The sequence below is a fragment of the Bubalus bubalis genome, chromosome 3 (assembly GCF_019923935.1).
Source record: "Bubalus bubalis isolate 160015118507 breed Murrah chromosome 3, NDDB_SH_1, whole genome shotgun sequence".
Classification (NCBI taxonomy): domain Eukaryota; kingdom Metazoa; phylum Chordata; class Mammalia; order Artiodactyla; family Bovidae; genus Bubalus; species Bubalus bubalis.
This window is the reverse complement of record NC_059159.1, coordinates 144,111,420-144,130,522: the sequence shown is the minus strand read 5'-3', so window position 1 is coordinate 144,130,522 and position 19,103 is coordinate 144,111,420. Positions and strand designations below refer to the sequence as shown.

Here is a 19,103-nt window from a genome sequence, read left to right as displayed (position 1 = left end):
CGAGGAGGGGAGGAGAGGTGGGACAAATTAAAAAAGTAGCAATGACATACATATACCACCATGTGTGAAATAGATAGTGGGAAGCTGCTGGATAGCTGGGAGCTTAGCTTGGTGCTCTGTGATGCCCTAGAATGGTGGGATGGGGAGGGTGGGAGGAAGACTCAAGAGTGAGGGGATGTATGTATACATATAGCTGATTGGGCTTCCCTGGTGGCTCAGAGGTTAAAGCGTCTGCCTGGAATGCAGGAGACCCGGGTTCGATCCCTGGGTCGGGAAGATCCCCTGGAGAAGGAAATGCCACCCCACTCCAGTACTCTTGCCTGGAGAATCCCATGGGGGGAGGAGCCTGGTAGGCTACAGTCCATGGGGTCTCAAAGAGTCGGCCACGACTGAGCGACTTCACTTCACTTTCGCTATAGCTGATTCACACTGTTGTACAGCGTGAACTAACACAACATTATAAAACAATTACACTTATTACACAATAAAAAAAGTTGAAGCTGGTAGATACTGGAAACTCAGTGTTAAGAAGGATTCTTGAGTCATAGCCAACCTCAGTGGAACAGTGATCTGGAATAGAGTGATAATGCACAGCTTAGGTACAGGAGGACCACTGACAGCACAAGCCCCGCAGTCATCATCCACAGGGTTGACTGGTTTTAATCTTGTCCTTGTTTAGAGTACAATCTCACTCTCACACTTGAGATTCATTCATATCACAGAATTCTATTTCTTTCGTATAAGGCCTCAGCAAAAGTTAAGTCAATGTGGCCTAGCCAGGATGTCAAGTTTTCTTTTTGGGGAATGGGGTGGGGAGAAGTGTGGGGTAAGGAGATGGAGGAAAAGAGGAGAGGACTAGAATAAAGTGAAGAAGTTCAGTTCAGGTCAGTCGCTCAGTCGTGTCCGACTCTTTGCGACCCCATGAATCGCAGCACGCGAGGCCTCCCTGTCCATCACCAACTCCCGGAGTTCACCCATACTCACGTCCATCGAGTCAGTGATGCCATCCAGCCATCTCATCCTCTGTCGTCCCCTTCTCCTCCTGCCCCCAATCCCTCCCAGCATCAGAGTCCTTTCCAATGAGTCAACTCTTCACATGAGGTGGCCAAAGTACTGGAGTTTCAGCTTTAGCATCATTCCTTCCAAAGAAATCCCAGGGCTGATCTCCTTTAGAATGGATGGTTGGATCTCCTTGCAGTCCAAGGGACTCTCAAGAGTCTTCTCCAACACCACAGTTCAAAAGCATCAATTCTTCGGCGCTCAGCCTTCTTCACAGTCCAACTCTCACATCCATACATGACCACTGGAAAAACCATAGCCTTGACTAGCCGGACCTTTGTTGGCAAAGTAATGTTTCTGCTTTTGAATATGTTATCTATGTTGGTCATAACTTTCCTTCCAAGGAGTAAGCGTCTTTTAATTTCATGACTGCAGTCACCATCTGCAATGATTTTGGAGCCCAAAAAAATAAAGTCTGACACTGTTTCCATTGTTTCCCCGTCTATTTCCCATGAAGTGATGGGACCAGATGCCATGATCTTCGTTTTCTGAATGTTGAGCTTTAAGCCAATGTTTTCACTCTCCACTTTCACTTTCATCAAGAGGTATTTTAGTTCCTCTTCACTTTCTGCCATGAGGGTGGTGTCATCTGCATATCTGAGGTTATTGACATTTCTCCTGGCAATCTTGATTCCAGCTTGTGCTTCTTCCACTCCAGCATTTTTCATGATGTACTCTACATAGAAGTTAAATAAGCAGGGTGATGATATATAGGGTGACGTACTCCTTTCCCTATTTGGAACTAGTCTGTTGTTCCATGTCCAGTTCTAACTGTTGCTTTCTGACCTGCATACAGGTTTCTCAAGAGGCAGGTCAAGTGGTCTGGTATTCCCATCTCTTTCAGAATTTTCCACAGTTTACTGTGATCCACACAGTCAAAGGCTTTGGCATAGCCAATAAAGCAGAAATAGATGTTTTTCTGGAACTCTCTTGCTTTTTTGATGATCCAGAGGATGTTGGCAATTTGGTCTCTGGTTCCTCTGCCTTTTCTAAAACCAGCTTGAACAACTGGAAGTTCACAGTTCACATATTGCTGAAGCCTGGCTTGGAGAATTTTGAGCATTACTTTACTAGTGTGTGAGATGAGTGCAATTGTGCGGTAGTTTGAGCATTCTTTGGCATTGCCTTTCTTTGGGATTGGAATGAAAACTGACCTTTTCCAGTCCTGTGGCCACTGCTGAGTTTTCCAAATTTGCTGGAATATTGAGTGCAGCACTTTCACAGCATCATCTTTCAGGATTTGAAAGAGCTCAACTGGAATTCCATCACTTCCACTAGCTTTGTTCATAGTGATGCTTTCTAAGGCCCGCTTGACTTCACAATCCAGGATGTCTGGCTCTAGGTCAGTGATCACACCATCGTGATTATCTGGGTTGTGAAGATCTTTTTTGTACAATTCTTCTGTGTATTCTTGCCACCTCTTCTTAATATCTTCTGCTTCTGTTAGGTCCATACCATTTCTGTCCTTTATTGAGCCCATCTTTGCATGAAACGTCCTTGGTATCTCTAATTTTCTTGAAGAGATCTCTAGTCTTTCCCATTCTGTTGTTTTCTTTTATTTCTTTGCATTGATCACTGAAGAAGGCTTTCTTATCTCTAATAACTCCAGGAAGAATGAAGGGATGGAGCCAAAGCAAAAACAATACCCAGTTGTGGATGTGACTGGTGATAGAAGCAAGGTCCGATGCTATAAAGAGCAATATTGCATAGGAACCTGGAATGTCAGGTCCATGAATCAAGGCAAATTGGAAGTGGTCAAACAAGAGATGGCAAGAGTGAATGTCGACATTCTAGGAATCAGCGAACTAAAATGGACTGGAATGGGTGAATTTAACTCAGATGACCATTATATCTACTACTGCGGGCAGGAATCCCTTAGAAGAAATGGAGTAGCCATCATGGTCAACAAAAGAGTCCGAAATGCAGTACTTGGATGCAATCTCAAAAATGACAGAATGATCTCAGTTCATTTCCAAGGCAAACCATTCAATATCACAGTAATCCAAGTCTATGCCCCAACCAGTAATGCTGAAGAAGCTGAAGTTGAACGGTTCTATGAAGACCTACAAGACCTTTTAGAACTAACACCCAAAAAAGATGTCCTTTTCATTATAGGGGACTGGAATGCAAAAGGAGGAAGTCAAGAAACACCTGGAGTAACAGGCAAATTTGGCTTTGGAATACGGAATGAAGCAGGGCAAAGACTAATAGAGTTTTGCCAAGAAAATGCACTGGTCATAACAAACACCCTCTTCCAACAACACAAGAGAAGACTCTACACATGGACATCACCAGATGGTCAACACCGAAATCAGATTGATTATATTCTTTGCAGCCAAAGATGGAGAAGCTCTGTACAGTCAGCAAAAACAAGACTGGGAGCTGACCGTGGCTCAGATCATGAACTCCTTATTGCCAAATTCGGACTTAAATTGAAGAAAGTAGGGAAAACCACTAGACCATTCAGGTATGACCTAAATCGAATCCCTTATGATTATACAGTGGAAGTGAGAAATAGATTTAAGGGCCTAGATCTGATAGATAGAGTGCCTGATGAGCTATGGAATGAGGTTTGTGACATTGTACAGGAGACAGGGATCAAGACCATCTCCATGGAAAAGAAATGCAAAAAAGCAAAATGGCTGTCTGGGGAGGCCTTACAAATAGCTGTGCAAAGCAGAGAAGTGAAAAGCAAAGGAGAAAAGGAAAGATATAAGCATCTGAATGCAGAGTTCCAAAGAATAGCAAGTGAAGAAGGCACAAGGGCAAAAGCTGACAGAATCAAGTTGGAGTGGCAAACAGCAAAGTGTGTGCAAAAGATTTCTTGTGGATTTCCAAGTATTCAATTAAAAGCAGGCTGAAGCTTGGGAAGTAAGTCGTAGGCTTTAAACACTGTGAGGAGGGTAAGGGTGGGTCATATATTTTTCTGGGACCAGCCCCATCACTGGCTCAGAATCTCTTAGACATGGGTTCTCTTAAGCAATTTGTACTGGAAGCCTGGGTTTCATCTGGAATTCAAGAACTCTTCGTGTTTTGAATATACCCTAGAGAACACATGTGGTCCACAGGCTGCATTTTTGCCACCCACAAATTTGGGCCACATTTATAGAAGTCAGTGAAAGAATCAATATGCTGAGTCAGAATAAAATCTAACACTTAAAAATATTATCCAAATAGGCATTTATAAATGTTGCCATATCAATCATTCAAGGGGTCCCATTAATTAAACTCTTTGGACACAAAAGACATTTATGTCACAAATTATGTTACATGTCGTAAATAGAGAGCAAAGCAGCTGAGAATATAAAGCCAGGAATCCTAAATTCTGTTGCTAGCTTAAGCACAGGACTGAAAAAAAAGGCATTCACCTCTCAATTCAGTTTTAAAAGGTGTTCACGTCTCAATTTAGTTTAACACTTTTTCTCAAGTATCTATGAGACACATAAATGGTATATAAATGAGACCAAGTGTCTGTCTTGAAAGTGTTTAAAATCTAATGAAGGGGGTAAGAGGAATATACAAATCAATAAATGTAAGACATGGTAATAAAGATATTATGAGAGAGATACAAGCAAAACATTGACCAAGGTTAAAAAAACAACAGTGATGTTAACTTCTCCATATTCCACTGGATTACTCTTAGCACATCCAGTTCCCAATACAAAGCAGACCTTTGATAAAAGGCTTTTTGAGTAAACTAAATGATCCATATCTCTCCCCAGACCTAAACAGTTTGATAGCCTAGTTTACAATTTATTCTCTCAACTTACATAAGTAGACTCAGTATCTGCTTTTGAGTAGATCTACTTCTTTATTAGGGTTAGAGGTGACTTTAAGGCAATGTGCTCAGAAGTTATGAGGTTCTAAACATGTTTCAGCAACTTTTTTTTCAAAGGAAAAGCTCAAGACTGATTAACTTATTTCTGTTCTACTGAAGAATACAATGACTATGTTATGGTTCTTATTCTTTCTAGGCAAAATTAATCTTGCTAATTCCATGAGCAAACATGAAAACAGACAGGGCTAGTGAAACTGATGCAGCAAAGCAATGAATGGAGAGAAGTCAGGCCTTTTGGCAGTACTCACACCAGGAAATCAGCAGGTGTTACATATCAAGGCTGTTTTTGTTTTGTTTTTGTTTTTTCTTTGTGCTTTGAGCACCAGTTTACCAGCACAACATGGGTAGAAGAAATACAGTAGCAGAGTGAAGTAGCAAAACGGGGTAAAGACACATTATTAAGTCTGTTGCTCCTAAAATTAAACTGGAACTTAATTCTATGGAAAAGCTGTGGGAAATATAACAGGGCATACTGCAAAGATGTAACACACTGCATATGTGTAACACTGCTGAGGGCAGAGGGAGCTGGGGTATTTATACACCAATTGCAATCATTCATTGTAAAAGATGTGGGGTGGGGGTGGTGATTCCCCTTTATATTTCTGTCTCCAGTGAGTGGGGAAGAGTAGCCTTGCCTAATTTTAGCAAAGAGATACAGCTCTGGGTAGCAGGAAGGTGGCAGGCCAGCACCTAAGTGATAAGACCCTCTATGGATGGGGCACAACAGCATCTGCTACAATTTCTTTGACTATAAAATAAAATTACATCTATCATCTCATCTCACATTGACTTAATGGAAATATTCTAATGTAAATAAATATATATGACATATACTGTATATATAATTATATTCTTTTATAGAAAGTACTTGATAAAAAGCAAGACTTTCACTCTCTGTATTATTATCATCATAAAATAATAATGAATAATATAACCCATCAATCTAGAAAACAAGAGGAATAAAAAAAAATTCTGTTAGCAGAAAGTCTAGTTAATTTTTTTTCATAAATAGAATGTCACTGCTTGTGACCAGCAGTCTATGAAGTTGAAGTTGACAGGAACAATTGTATGCAATTTGGGGCATAGGCAAAAACCTCTACTTAAATTACCTTCTCTGGACTATTCTGGTTACAAATATTTCCTCTACTGGTTCCCTCTGTGGGTTTGGAATGTGAAAAGTCCTGGTGATGAATCATAATACATGAATTCAAAAATTTCACTGATATCCTTGCAATGATGATTTGTCATATTACCGAATGCTTAGGAAATGGACAGTAAAAGGAGGTTTTACAGTAGAAGGTCAGAAAGAGTTCAGAGCCTGGAATGCTGGGTGAGGACAAGGCAGTGCAGGATGGAGAAATCATAAAACAAATGGCACTCTGTCCCCAGATTTGCCCAGTGTCCCTGTCTCTGTTTGCCTTCCTGTTAATTGGGTAACACTGCCAGGGAATGGCCTTTAGTATTAAAGTCATTTGGAGGCAACTAACCCTAAAATAGGATTGCCTTGAGAACCCCATGAACAGTATGAAAAGGCAAAATGATAGGATACTGAAAGAGGAACTCCCCAGGTCAGTAGGTGCCCAATATGCTACTGGAGATCAGTGGAGAAATAACTCCAGAAAGAATGAACAGATGGAGCCAAAGCAAAAACAATACCCAGTTGTGGATGTGACTGGTGATAGAAGCAAGGTCCAAAGCTGTAAAGAGCAATATTGCATAAGAACCTGGAATGCCAGGCCCATGAATCAAGGCAAACTGGAAGTGGTCAAACAAGAGATGGCAAGAGTGAACGTCAACACTCTAGGAATCAGCAAACTAAAATGGACTGGAATGGGTGAATTTAACTCAGATGACCATTATATCTACTACTGCGGGCAGGAATCCCTTAGAAGAAATGGAGTAGCCATCATGGTCAACAAAAGAGTCTGAAATGCAGTACTTGGATGCAATCTCAAAAACAACAGAATGATCTCAGTTCATTTCCAAGGCAAACCATTCAATATTACAGTAATCCAAGTCTATGCCCCAACCAGTAATGCTGAAGAAGCTGAAGTTGAACGGTTCTATGAAGACCTACAAGACCTTTTAGAACTAACACCCAAAAAAGATGTCCTTTTCATTATAGGGGACTGGAATGCAAAAGGAGGAAGTCAAGAAACACCTGGAGTAACAGGCAAATTTGGCTTTGGAATACGGAATGAAGCAGGGCAAAGACTAATAGAGTTTTGCCCAAAAATGCACTGGTCATAACAAACACCCTCTTCCAACAACACAAGAGAAGACTCTACACATGGACATCACCAGATGGTCAACACCGAAATCAGATTGATTATATTCTTTGCAGCCAAAGATGGAGAAGCTCTGTACAGTCAGCAAAAACAAGACTGGGAGCTGACTGTGGCTCAGATCATGAATTCCTTATTGCCAAATTCGGACTTAAATTGAAGAAAGTAGGGAAAACCACTAGACCATTCAGGTATGACCTAAATCGAATCCCTTATGATTATACAGTGGAAGTGAGAAATAGATTTAAGGGCCTAGATCTGATAGATAGAGTGCCTGATGAACTATGGACTGAGGTTCATAACATTGTACAGGAGACAGGGATCAAGACCATCCCCAGGAGAAAGCAATGCAAAAAAGCAAAATGGCTGTCTGGGGAGGCCTTACAAATAGCTGTGAAAAGCAGAGAAGTGAAAAGCAAAGGAAAAAAGGAAAGATATAAGCATCTGAATGCAGAGTTCCAAAGAATAACAAGAGATAAGAAAGCCTTCCTCAGCAATCAATACAAAGAAATAGAGGAAAACAACAGAATGGGAAAGACTAGAGATCTCTTCAAGAAAATTAGAGATACCAAGGGAACATTTCATGCAAAGATGGGCTTGATAAAGGGCAGAAATGGTATGGACCTAAGAGAAGCAGAAGATATTAAGAAGAGGTGGCAAGAAGACACAGAAGAACTGTACAAAAAAGATCTTCATGACCCAGATAATCATGATGGTATGATCACTGACCTAGAGCCAGACATCCTGGAATGTGAAGTCAAGTGGGCCTTAGAAAGCATCACTACAAACAAAGCTAGTGGAAGTGATGGAATTCCAGTTAAGTTCTTTCAAATCCTGAAAGATGATGCTGTGAAAGTGCTGCACTCAATATGCCAGCAAATTTGGAAAACTCAGCAGTGGCCACAGGACTGGAAAAGGTCAGTTTTCATTCCAATCCCAAAGAAAGGCAATGCCAAAGAATGCTCAAACTACTGCACAATTGCACTCATCTCACACGCTAGTAAAGTAATGCTCAAAATTCTCCAAGCCAGGCTTCAGCAATATGTGAACTGTGAACTTCCAGTTGTTCAAGCTGGTTTTAGAAAAGGCAGAGGAACCAGAGACCAAATTGCCAACATCTGCTGGATCATGGAAAAAGCAAGAGAGTTCCAGAAAAACATCTATTTCTGCTTTATTGACTATGCCAAAGCCTTTGACTGTGTGGATCACAATAAACTGTGGAAAATTCTGAAAGAGATGGGAATACCAGACCACCTGACCTGCCTCTTGAGAAACCTGTATGCAGGTCAGGAAGCAACAGTTAGAACTGGACATGGAACAACAGACTGGTTCCAAATAGGGAAAAGAGTACGTCAAGGCTGTATATTGTCACCCTGCTTATTTAACTTCTTGCAGAATACATCATGAGAAACGCTGGGCTGGAAGAAGCACAAGCTGGAATCAAGATTGCCGGGAGAAATATCAATAACCTCAGATATGCAGATGACACCACCCTTATGGCAGAAAGTGAAGAGGAACTAAAAAGCCTCTTGATGAAAGTGAAAGAGGAGAGTGAAAAAGTTGGCTTAAAGCTCAACATTCAGAAAATGAAGATCATGGTATCTGGTCCCATCACTTCATGGGAAATAGATGGGGAAACAGTGGAAACAGTGTCAGACTTTATTTTGGGGGGCTCCAAAATCACTGCAGATGGTGACTTCAGCCATGAAATTAAAAGACGCTTACTCCTTGGAAGAAAAGTTATGACCAACCTAGATAGCATATTGAAAAGCAGGGACATTACTTTGCCAACATAGGTCCATCTAGTCAAGGCTATGGTTTTTCCAGTGGTCATGTATGGATGTGAGAGTTGAACTGTGAAGAAAGCTGAGGGCGGAAGAATTGATGCTTTTGAAATGTGATGTTAGAGAAGACTCTTGAGAGTCCCTTGGATTGCAAGGAGATCCAACCAGTCCATTCTGAAGGAGATCAGCCCTGGGATTTCTTTGGAAGGAATGGTGCTAAAGCTGAAACTCCAGTACTCTGGCCACCTCATGCAAGGAGTTGACTCATTGGAAAAAACTCTGATGCTGGGAGGGATTGGGGGCAGGAGGAGAAGGGGATGACAGAAGATGAGATGGCTGGATGGCATCATTGACTCAATGGACATGAGTCTGAGTGAACTCCGAGAGTTGATGAGTTGATGATGGACAGGGAGGCCTGGCGTGCTGTGATTCATGGGGTCGCAAAGAGTCGAACACGACTGAGCGACTGAACTAACTGAAATGAACTGAATCCTAAAATACCTTTCTTATTCTTTCTGATGCCTGAAATTCTATAGTTTTAACTTCATGTGGAGGGCTTAATATAGAATCCCATGGAGACCATAAGCGCAACTGAGGCTTAACAGTAAGGTAACAGTTCACACTTGGGTGTGTGAGTGAGGCAAGAAGGTGGAGGAGAGGAGAAGACATCCTGAAGGCATAGGATCCTTGGAAGGTCTGTACGTTTGAAAAAGATACGTGGAGAGAGGATAAAAGGAAGGGCACTAGGAAAAGAAGAAACAGACCATGGACCTGGTGTAGGTGTGTACTCTAGAAGGACCCAAAGCCCATTTGGCCACACACCACTGTTCAGTTCCCTTTGGTCTTAGGTAACAGCAGCTGAGGAACATGTGGATAAGGATTAGTGGCTTAATCATGACCTTACTAGCAGGTTATTATAGAAGCAAGTCTCATCAAATTCTGCTACCTTACAGACATTTATCAAACACAAATTCTCAGGTAGGCAGACCCCAAACACTTCTTATCATCTGTTTTACAGGCTCCAAAAAGTCCCAGCTTCTTACCCTCTTAGTGCTCTGACCACTACATTGCAAGGAAGGCTCACTAGAAAGAAAATGGAACAATGTCCCAGAAGCAAGATTTTGTTACCCTTATTAGTTTGTTCATCAATACCTTAATTAACGACTGGACACAAGACTGCTTAGGGATCAAGTTTAGACATTATGACAAAAGACAGGCTACTCATTAGATTCTCATATGCCTTACATTCAAGGTTGGTGGGGAGGAGTTTTAAAAAATTAAAAACTTCTTGTATTCATGCATCTTAAATACCTTTAACTTCAACATTTAGAGTTCATGTATAGCATTTACCATATAGTCAACAGGCCCTATTTTCAACAATAAAAACCTGTTTTCAACATTCAATATGCTACTTAGAAAATCCCCAGGTGTTGGTCCATGAATAGCTTCTGACTAATGTGCCTTTCCATCTTAGGTTATGGGTTCTTGGTTAGAGCAGTTGATAGTACCTGACTCTGCACAAGCATTTGTAGTCAATTGTAGACGTGGTATTCTTTTGCATTTTGAGGGGGCAGGGAAATGAGGGAACATAAAAGACAAAATCCACAAACTTTACAATTTTGAGTAAAACTAGCCAACTGACTGGAGTTTCCCAGCCAACCATTTTTCTGGAGTGAGGTAAGAAAAATGCATGTCTCAACTGTGATTCCTCAGGCCTTGGATTTTCTTGATAAATAAAACTGTTGGTTCTTCCCAAACAAACAAAAAAATGTTACTCTTTGCTTATTACTACTGGAGACATGCATTTTTCTTACCTCACTCCTCCAGTAAGCCTAAAAGAAAAAAAGTTGAAATGATAGCAGACTTCAAAGAATACATTTTAATCTTACCTCCTGCCTGGATAGCAATTGCAAGTTAGCAGATTTTTATAAAATTATCTGTAACATATCTTTCAATGACAATTTGAAGTTAATGACTATTATTCATTGTTGTGTCTTCTTGGAGTGAAGATACTGAAACTAGAAACATCATGCTGAATATTCCAGATTGGAGGCATTCTGGATAAACAATCTTCTAAACCTAACTAATTTGGATGATGATTCTGCTAATGTTCTACCAATAAATAAGCTAAATGGAAAAACTGAGTTAGGAATCAGAAAAGGAGGGGTCAAAGAAGAAAACATTTGTTCAAATTCACATGTAATCACAGTTATATTGTTCATTGACAGAGAAGGGCAAGGAGACTTGCCGTCACCTCTCATCAATGGATCAGATTTAGGGATTACTTATAATTAGTCAATAAACTGGGCTGCAAGACCATCAATTACTTCTTAAAATCTCTTTGAGCTTTAGACTCCTAAGCCGAGCTAATCATATATCATATATGTAGAGTAAATACAAAGTTTAATGAAACTTTGTGAGGGTGTCATCAAGTTCATAAAACTTACTTGCTGGAGCAAAGAATTCATGGACCTCAGTTTGGCTATTTGTGGGAGCAGCTTACTTGATAGCCATGTTAATGAGCAGTTTAATAGACAGTTTAAAATAAACTGGACTACCCCATGCCTGGCCAACTCCTCACTGATTTAATAGACATGGCTGGAACAAAGTCTGGCTAAGTGAGAAAGTCCACATCTTAAAACTCTCAAAAACAAACAGAAGTCCACTTAATTTTGAAAATAAACTAGCTTTTAAAAAATGTAAGTAAATTGAATCTCAGCAGGAGACAGTCACATAGGCCACCAATGAATGAAGACTTGGGGACACCGTGTTGCATGATAGGGATCTCATGTGAGACTCAGTTTTCATGGTTAGAGTTGGGTAACTCCTCTCAATACAACCTCAGTATGAATATTATTAGTAATAATTTGGAAAATGGCAGTAAAGATCTTTATACTTCTGGAACTATTTAAATTCTTCTATTGATCTTGATCTTTAATAACTACTTACTATAATGAAGGAGCAGGTATCACTCCTTCAAGATGGACTCAATCATATTTTCTCTGTCTTCCTCAATCACACACAATTCAGCATCTCCACACGCAAAGCTGTATGTGTTTGCATCCAATACTTTGTATGAGGCTTGAGTGGACTAGTGGACTTCATTTCGTGACAAGTTTCCTGTAGACCTTCTCTATACTCAGCTTTTTCTTACTGAGAAGATAGTTGAAATGTTTTTTAGTATTTATTAATCTGATCCCACAGACTAAGCCATATGATCTCAGAAGATTCCAGAATACAAATATTCTGTCAAAGCCTGTGTAAAACCACAAATAGAAGCATGCAAAACAAAATAATAAAAATCAGATTTCAATTCTAAGTGATATAAAATAGGACACTGCCCTAGTTCCCCATTCTATTATGCTTAAATCTATATAATGATACAACATGCCAATGCCATAGTTTTTAATAATACAACCCAGTAGTTAGGATAAGAAACATTGAATTTGGTGGATAAGTGTTATTGTGGAAATTGCTCAATATTAGAAGTAGGGAGAAATTATTGTTATAATAGTAGAGCCTTTAACATTCAGACAGAAGTGTAAAGAATTCCAGTGAGCAAGCTAATTTTTGTTTGTTTGTTTTTGAGGGGGAAGAATTCAATTCCAACAGGCTATTATTATCCTTAAAAAGATCAGATAGCAAAAAATACAGATTTTGTTTTAATGCCCAAGGTGAGTGCATTAGTTTGCTAAAGCTAGAGCTAGAATAACAAAGTACAATAGACTGGATGGCTTGAACAGAAATTAATATCCTCAGTTCTGGAGGCTACAAGTCAGAGATCAAGGGGCCAGAGGGATTCATTTTTCCTGAGGCCCTCCCCTTGGCTTGTAGATAACCTTCTTCTCCAGTTAAAGACATCAGTTGTATTGGATTACATCCCACCCTAATGACCTTGTTTTATCTTGCTTTACCTTTTTTAAGGACATGAATTTTAGCAAACTCCAGGAGATAGTGAAGGATGGGGAAGCTTGCTGTGCTGTAGCCCATAGGGTCGCAAAGTGTCAGACACGACTTCAGGACTGAACAACAACAATCTCTTTTTAAAGACACTATCTCCAAATATGGGACTTCCCTTGTAGCTCAGCTGGTAAAGAATCCGCCTGCAATGCAGAAGACCTGGTTCGATTCCTGGTTCAGGAGGATACACGGGAAAGGGGATAGGCTACCCACTCCAATATTCTTGGGCTTCCCAAGTGGCTCAGCTAGTAAGGAATCTGCCTGCAATGCGGGAGACCTGGGTTCGATCCCTAGGTTGGGATAACATTGCCTATAACATTAAGCACTACTCATTGAAACCTCACCGTGCTTATGTAACTTATGTGAAGAGTATATGAGAAATGCTGGGCTGGATGAAGCACGAGCTGGAATTCAGATTGCTGGGAGAAATATCAATAACCTCAGATATGCGGATGGCACCACCCTTTTAGCAGAAAGTGAAGAAGAACTAAAGAGCCTCTTGATGAAAGTGAAACAGGAGAGTGAAAAAGTTGGCTTAAAGCTCAACATTCAGAAAACAAAGATCATGGCATCTGGTCCTATCACTTCATGGCAAATAGATGGGGAAACAGTGAAAACAGTGGCTGACTTTATTTTGAGGGGCTCCAAAATCATTGCAGCCATGAAATTCAAAGACACTTACTCCTTGGGAGAAAAGTTATGACCAACCTAGACAGCATATTAAAAAGCAGAGACATTCCTTTGCCAACAAAGGTCCATCTAGTCAAGGCTATGGTTTTTCCAGTGGTCAGGTATGGATGTGAGAGTTGGACTATAAAGAAAGCTGAGTGCCGAATAATTGATGCTTTTGAACTATGGTGATGAAGAAGACCCTTGAGAGTCCCTTGGACTGCAAGGAGATCCAACCAGTCCTTTCTAAAGGAAATCAGTCCTGAATATTCATTGGAAGGACTGATGTTGAAGCTGAAACTCCAATACTTTGGCCACCTGATGCGAAGAGTTGACTCATTTGAAAAGACCCTGATGCTGGGAAAGATTGAAAACAGGAGGAGAAGGGGACGACAGAGGATGAGATGGTTGGATGGCATCACCGACTCAATGGAGATAGTGATGGACAGGGAGGCCTTGCGTGCTGCAGTCCATGGGGTTGCAAAGAGTTGGACACGACTGAGTGACTGAACTGATTGAAACCTCATGAAGAACAAGGTACTTTAGATTAAATAATATTTCTGAGGGTCCTGGTCATAAAGGGATGCCCTCATTTATGGAACACTGGATCCTGTGCTGCTCATTTGCCTAATTTATTTCAGTTCCTTCCCTCACTCTTTCCCAACTTTATTTTCTTTCACCGAAAGCTGATCCCCATAAGCTTCCTTTCCCAAAAGCTTCCTACCAAAGAGTTTCCTTTATGATTTGGGCAATGAGAGACACTGGTTAGAGATAAGAGGGCAGAAAGAAGGAAAATAACAGTATATTGCATCATTCTTAGGAGATAAAATCCCAATTAAATTCTTGCTATCACTCACAGGACTGGCATCGAATGACCCCTGGCTAACACTTTGACTCCAGTTCTGCCAGATTTCCCTTCACTTGGTCTGCTCAAGTTCATTCTTTTCTCAATGTCTACCATGTAGTATTTGATCAACAATATCAATTGTTTGAGTGGGTGAAGGAATGAATAAATGAATGTTTGCAAGTCCATTAATGGCTGGAAGCTGAATGGCCCTCTAGGCGGAAAAAAAAATGGTAAGTCAAGTTGTTTAAATTTTCAAACAATTAATCAGTGTGACAGTCCACACATACAACCTGTAAGGTATTGGAAAGTCAAAGTGTTAATCGCTCAGTTGTGCCTGACTCTTTGTGACCCTATGTACTATAGTTCACCAGTCTCCTATGACCATGGGATTTTCCAGGCAAGAATGGTGGAGTAGATTGCCATTCCCTTCTCCAGGGGATCTTCCCAACCTAGGAATTGAACCTGGGTCTCCCACATTATAGGGAGATTATTTACTATCTGAGCCACCAGAGAAGCCCTAGATGCCAAAGAATGTTCAAACTACTGTACAATTGCACTCATTTCACATGCTAGCAAAGTAGTGCTCAAAAATTTTCAAGCTAGTCTTCAACAGTACATGAACCAAGAACTTCCAGATGTACAACTTGGATTTAGAAAAAGCAGAGGAATCAGAGATCAAAATTTGCCAATATCAGTTGACTCATAGAAAAACCAAGAGAATTCCAGAAAACATCTACTTCTGCTTCATTGACTATGCTAAAGCCTTTGACTGTGTGGATCACAACAAACTGGAAAATTCTTAGTGAGTGAAAGTCACTCAGTTGTGTTCTACTCTTTACCATCCCATAGACTGTAGCCTGCCAGGGTCCTCTGTCCATGGAATTCTCCAAGCAGGAATACTGGAGTGGGTAGCCAGTCCCTTCTCCAGAGGATCCCAACCCAGGGATCAAACCCAGGTCTCCCACATTGCAGGCAGATTCTTTACTGTCTGAACCACCAGTGAAGCCCGAGAATACAGGAGTGGGTAGCCTATCCCTTCTCCAGCAGATATTCCTGACCCAAGAACTGAGCTGGGGTCTCCAGCATTTCAGGCAGATTCTTTACCAGCTGAGCTACCAGGAAAGTCATAAGGAGATGGGAATACCAGACCACCTCACCTATGTTCTGAGAAACCATATGCAGGTCAAGAAGCAACAGTTAGAACCTTACAAGAAACAACTGACTGGTTCAAAATTGGGACAGGAGTACAGCAAGACTGTATGTTGTAGCCCTGCTTATTTAGCTTCTATGCAGAGTACATTATGAGAAATTTGGGGCTGGATGAATCATAAGGTGGAATCAAAATTGCTGGGAGAAATATCAACATCTTCAGATATACAGATGATACCACTGTAATGGCAGAAAGTGAAGAGGAACTCAAGAGCCTCCTGATGAAGGTGAAACAGGAGAGTGAAGAAGCTGGCTTAAAACTCAACATTCAAAAACTAAGATTATGACATTCGGTCCCATCACTTCATGGCAAATAGATGGGGAAAAAAAGTGGAAAGAGTGACAAATTTTACTTTCTTGGGCTCCAAAATCACTGTGGACGGTGACTACAGCCATGAAATTAAAAGATACTTGCTCCTTGGAAGAAAAACTATGACATCCTAGTGTATTAAAAAGCAAAGATCACTTTGCCAACTAAGGTCCATCTAGTCAAAGATATGGTTTTTCCAGTAGACATGTGTGCATATGAGAGTTGGACCATAAAAAGGCTGAGCACTGAAGAATTGATACTTTTGAACTGTGGTGTTGGAGAATACTCTTGAGAGTCCCTTGGACTGCAAGGAGATCAAACCAGTCAATCCTAAAGGAGATCAGTCCTGAATATTCATTGGAAGGACTGATGCTGAAGCTCAAGTTCCAATACTTTGGCCACCTGATGTGAAGAGTCGACTCATTGGAAAATACCCTGATGCTGGGAAAAATTGAGAGCAGGAGGAGAAGGGGATGACAGAGGATGAGATAATTGGATGGCATCACAGATTCAATGGCCATGAGTTTGACAAACTCCAGGAGATAGTGATGGACAGGGAAGCCTAGGGTGCTGCAGTCCATGAGATCTCAAAGAGTCAGATGGGACTTAGTGACTGAACAGCAACAAAGATGTAGGAATCTTTACCCAGGCAACCACACTAACTCCTCACTCTCACACAATTTGGCATTGAGAAGGAACAAGAACTGGCAGCTCAGCAGCCCCTGCCTAGATCTGCCTGAGACCATTTCTGTTTGAAGAAACAATTTCTATGACACATGCTAACTTCTCACTTCTCTATGTCTTCAAAGTTCTATCTTTCCAAGTGAGAATTTTAAAAATTCTCCCTATGAATTACAGCCTGCCAGGCTCCTCTGGGGTCTGAAGCTAGACCCCAGCCTGCCAGGCTCCATAGGGCTGGACTGCAGGCTGCCAGGTTCCTCTTTCAATGGAATTCTCCAGATAAAAATACTGGAGTGGGTTTCCAGGCCCTCCTTTTGGGGGTCTTCCCAACCCAGGGATCGAAACCAGGTCTCCCACATTGCAGGCAGATTCTTTATGTCTGAGCCACAGAGAAGTCCAAGAATACTGGAGTGGTACCTATGCCTTCTCCAGGGTAACTTCACTACCCAGAAATTGAACAGGGGTCTCCTGCAATGCAAGCAGATTCTTTACCACCTGAGCTATCAGGGAAGCCCCTTCAAAGCCCTATCTGTTTACCAAGTGAGAATTTTAAAAATTTCTCTTTCAAGACCACATAATCTCATAGAAATGTTCTGTGTTGTTCCTTGGCCTCAGTTGGTATTGCTGACAGCAGGGTGGTGGAAAATTAAGCACATTCATTTGTTTCTGACTCTTTAATTCTTTTAAAGATATCTGTGATGTTGCTCAAATATCCTTTGTATCTGTATCTTTGTGACAAATTTGATTTAGAGATATAGCTCTAGGAGATTGCTTCTCTTCCTTTGTTAGACAATGAAGACCATAAAACATGTATTTCCCTTTTTTATATTGGCTGCTAGTAGGAATTCTTCTGCCTAAGCCAAGGCATCTCTTGTGTCAACCTAGCATAGAGTTGATTGAATACTTTACAGTTATCCAGTTAAACCTACCCAATAAAAAAATCTACATAATTCTGTTATAAATTATGTTTTATCTTATAATTAGCAAAAATATTCAAGGTGTTTGGATGTGTAGGCAACCTAAGAAAACATTAGTTGGCACAACAGACAGAGTTAATTTTACGGAAGAAGAATCTGCCTGCAACGCAGGAGACCCTGGTTTGATTCCTGGGTCGGAAAGATCCTCTAGAGAAGGGATAGGCTGCCCGCTCCAGTATTCATGGGCTTCCCTGATGGTTCAGATAGTAAAGAATCTGCCTGCAAGGCGGGAGACCTGGGTTTGATCCCTGGGTTGGGAAGATCCCCTGGAGGAGGGCATGGCAACCCATTCCAGTATTCTTGCCTGGAGAATCCCCATGGACAAAGGAGCCTGGTGGGCTACAGTCCATGGGGTCACAAAGAGTCTGAGTGACTGAGTGATTAAGCACAAATATACAAGAGTGATATTTGGTCTTGAATCAGAATTAAATAAGAACAAGCTTTAGATGTGAAAAGTAAAATCTTAATTTGTGTCTGATTAAAAGTCAAGCTTATATTTGACTTTTTGTTTTATATTAATTTTTTACGTAGATTAACCCCTCTTAATAATATTTATAATTAGTATAATAATAATTCCTTACAAGGATTGGTCCATTTTGATATTTTAATATTAATAAATTGCATATTTAATCCTAAATAGATATAATTAACAAGCATTTTTTTCTCATTCACAGAAGTTTATACTTGACATGGGAAATAGAAAATTATTTTTTCAGTGTGATATCTATGTCAATATTGCTGTCCCACCTTCCATTTTAATATACCATGTGTTAAACTGACACACCAAGGCTTCCCTGATGGCCCAGGTGGTAAAGAATCTGCCTGCAATGCAGGAGACCTACGTTCAATCCCTGGGTCAGGAAGATCCCCTGGAGAAGGAGATGGCAACCCACTCCAGTATCCTTGCCTGGAGAATTCTATGGACAAGGGAGCCTGGTAGACTATAGTCCATGGGGTCATAAAGAGTCGGACACATCCAAGTGACTACCACAAACTGATGCTCAGAATGGGCAATAATATACCTAGGGAAACATAGATGCCTCTCTCCATCACCCCAATCATAAAATTCAATTAAAAAAAATCCTTACTCACCTATAGCATTAGGCAATACTCATTGAAATCTCATGATGAACAAGGTACTTTAGATTAAATAATATTTCTGAGAGTCCTGGTCATAAAGGGACACCCTAATTTATGGAACACTGGATCCTGTGCTGTTCATTTGCCTAATTTCTTTCAATTCCATTCCTCACTCTTTCCCAACTTTATTTTCTTTCACTGAAAGCTGATCCCCATAAGCTTCCTTTCCCAAAAGCTCCCTTACCAAAGAGTTGCCTTTTGAATTTGGGCAGTGAGAGACATTGGTTGGAGATAGGAGGGCAGGAAGAAGGAAAATAACAGAATACTGCTCCTCCTTCCTCTCTGCTTGGGCTGCATTTCCTCTGTGCCCCCACCTGGTTCCATATACTGGGCTCTGCTTCTAG

General features: G+C 40.8%; 1 long non-coding RNA gene and 1 other non-coding gene across 2 annotated transcripts in view; both read left to right on the top strand.

Moving 5' to 3' along the window:
- LOC123332917 overlaps positions 1 to 19,103 on the top strand; it is an 87,856-nt gene that overhangs the window by 42,066 nt on the left and 26,687 nt on the right. The gene's annotated exons all lie outside the window — the stretch shown is intronic.
- TRNAS-GGA lies at positions 205 to 276 on the top strand. The gene has a single exon. It is a non-coding gene; the product is annotated as a tRNA-Ser (tRNA).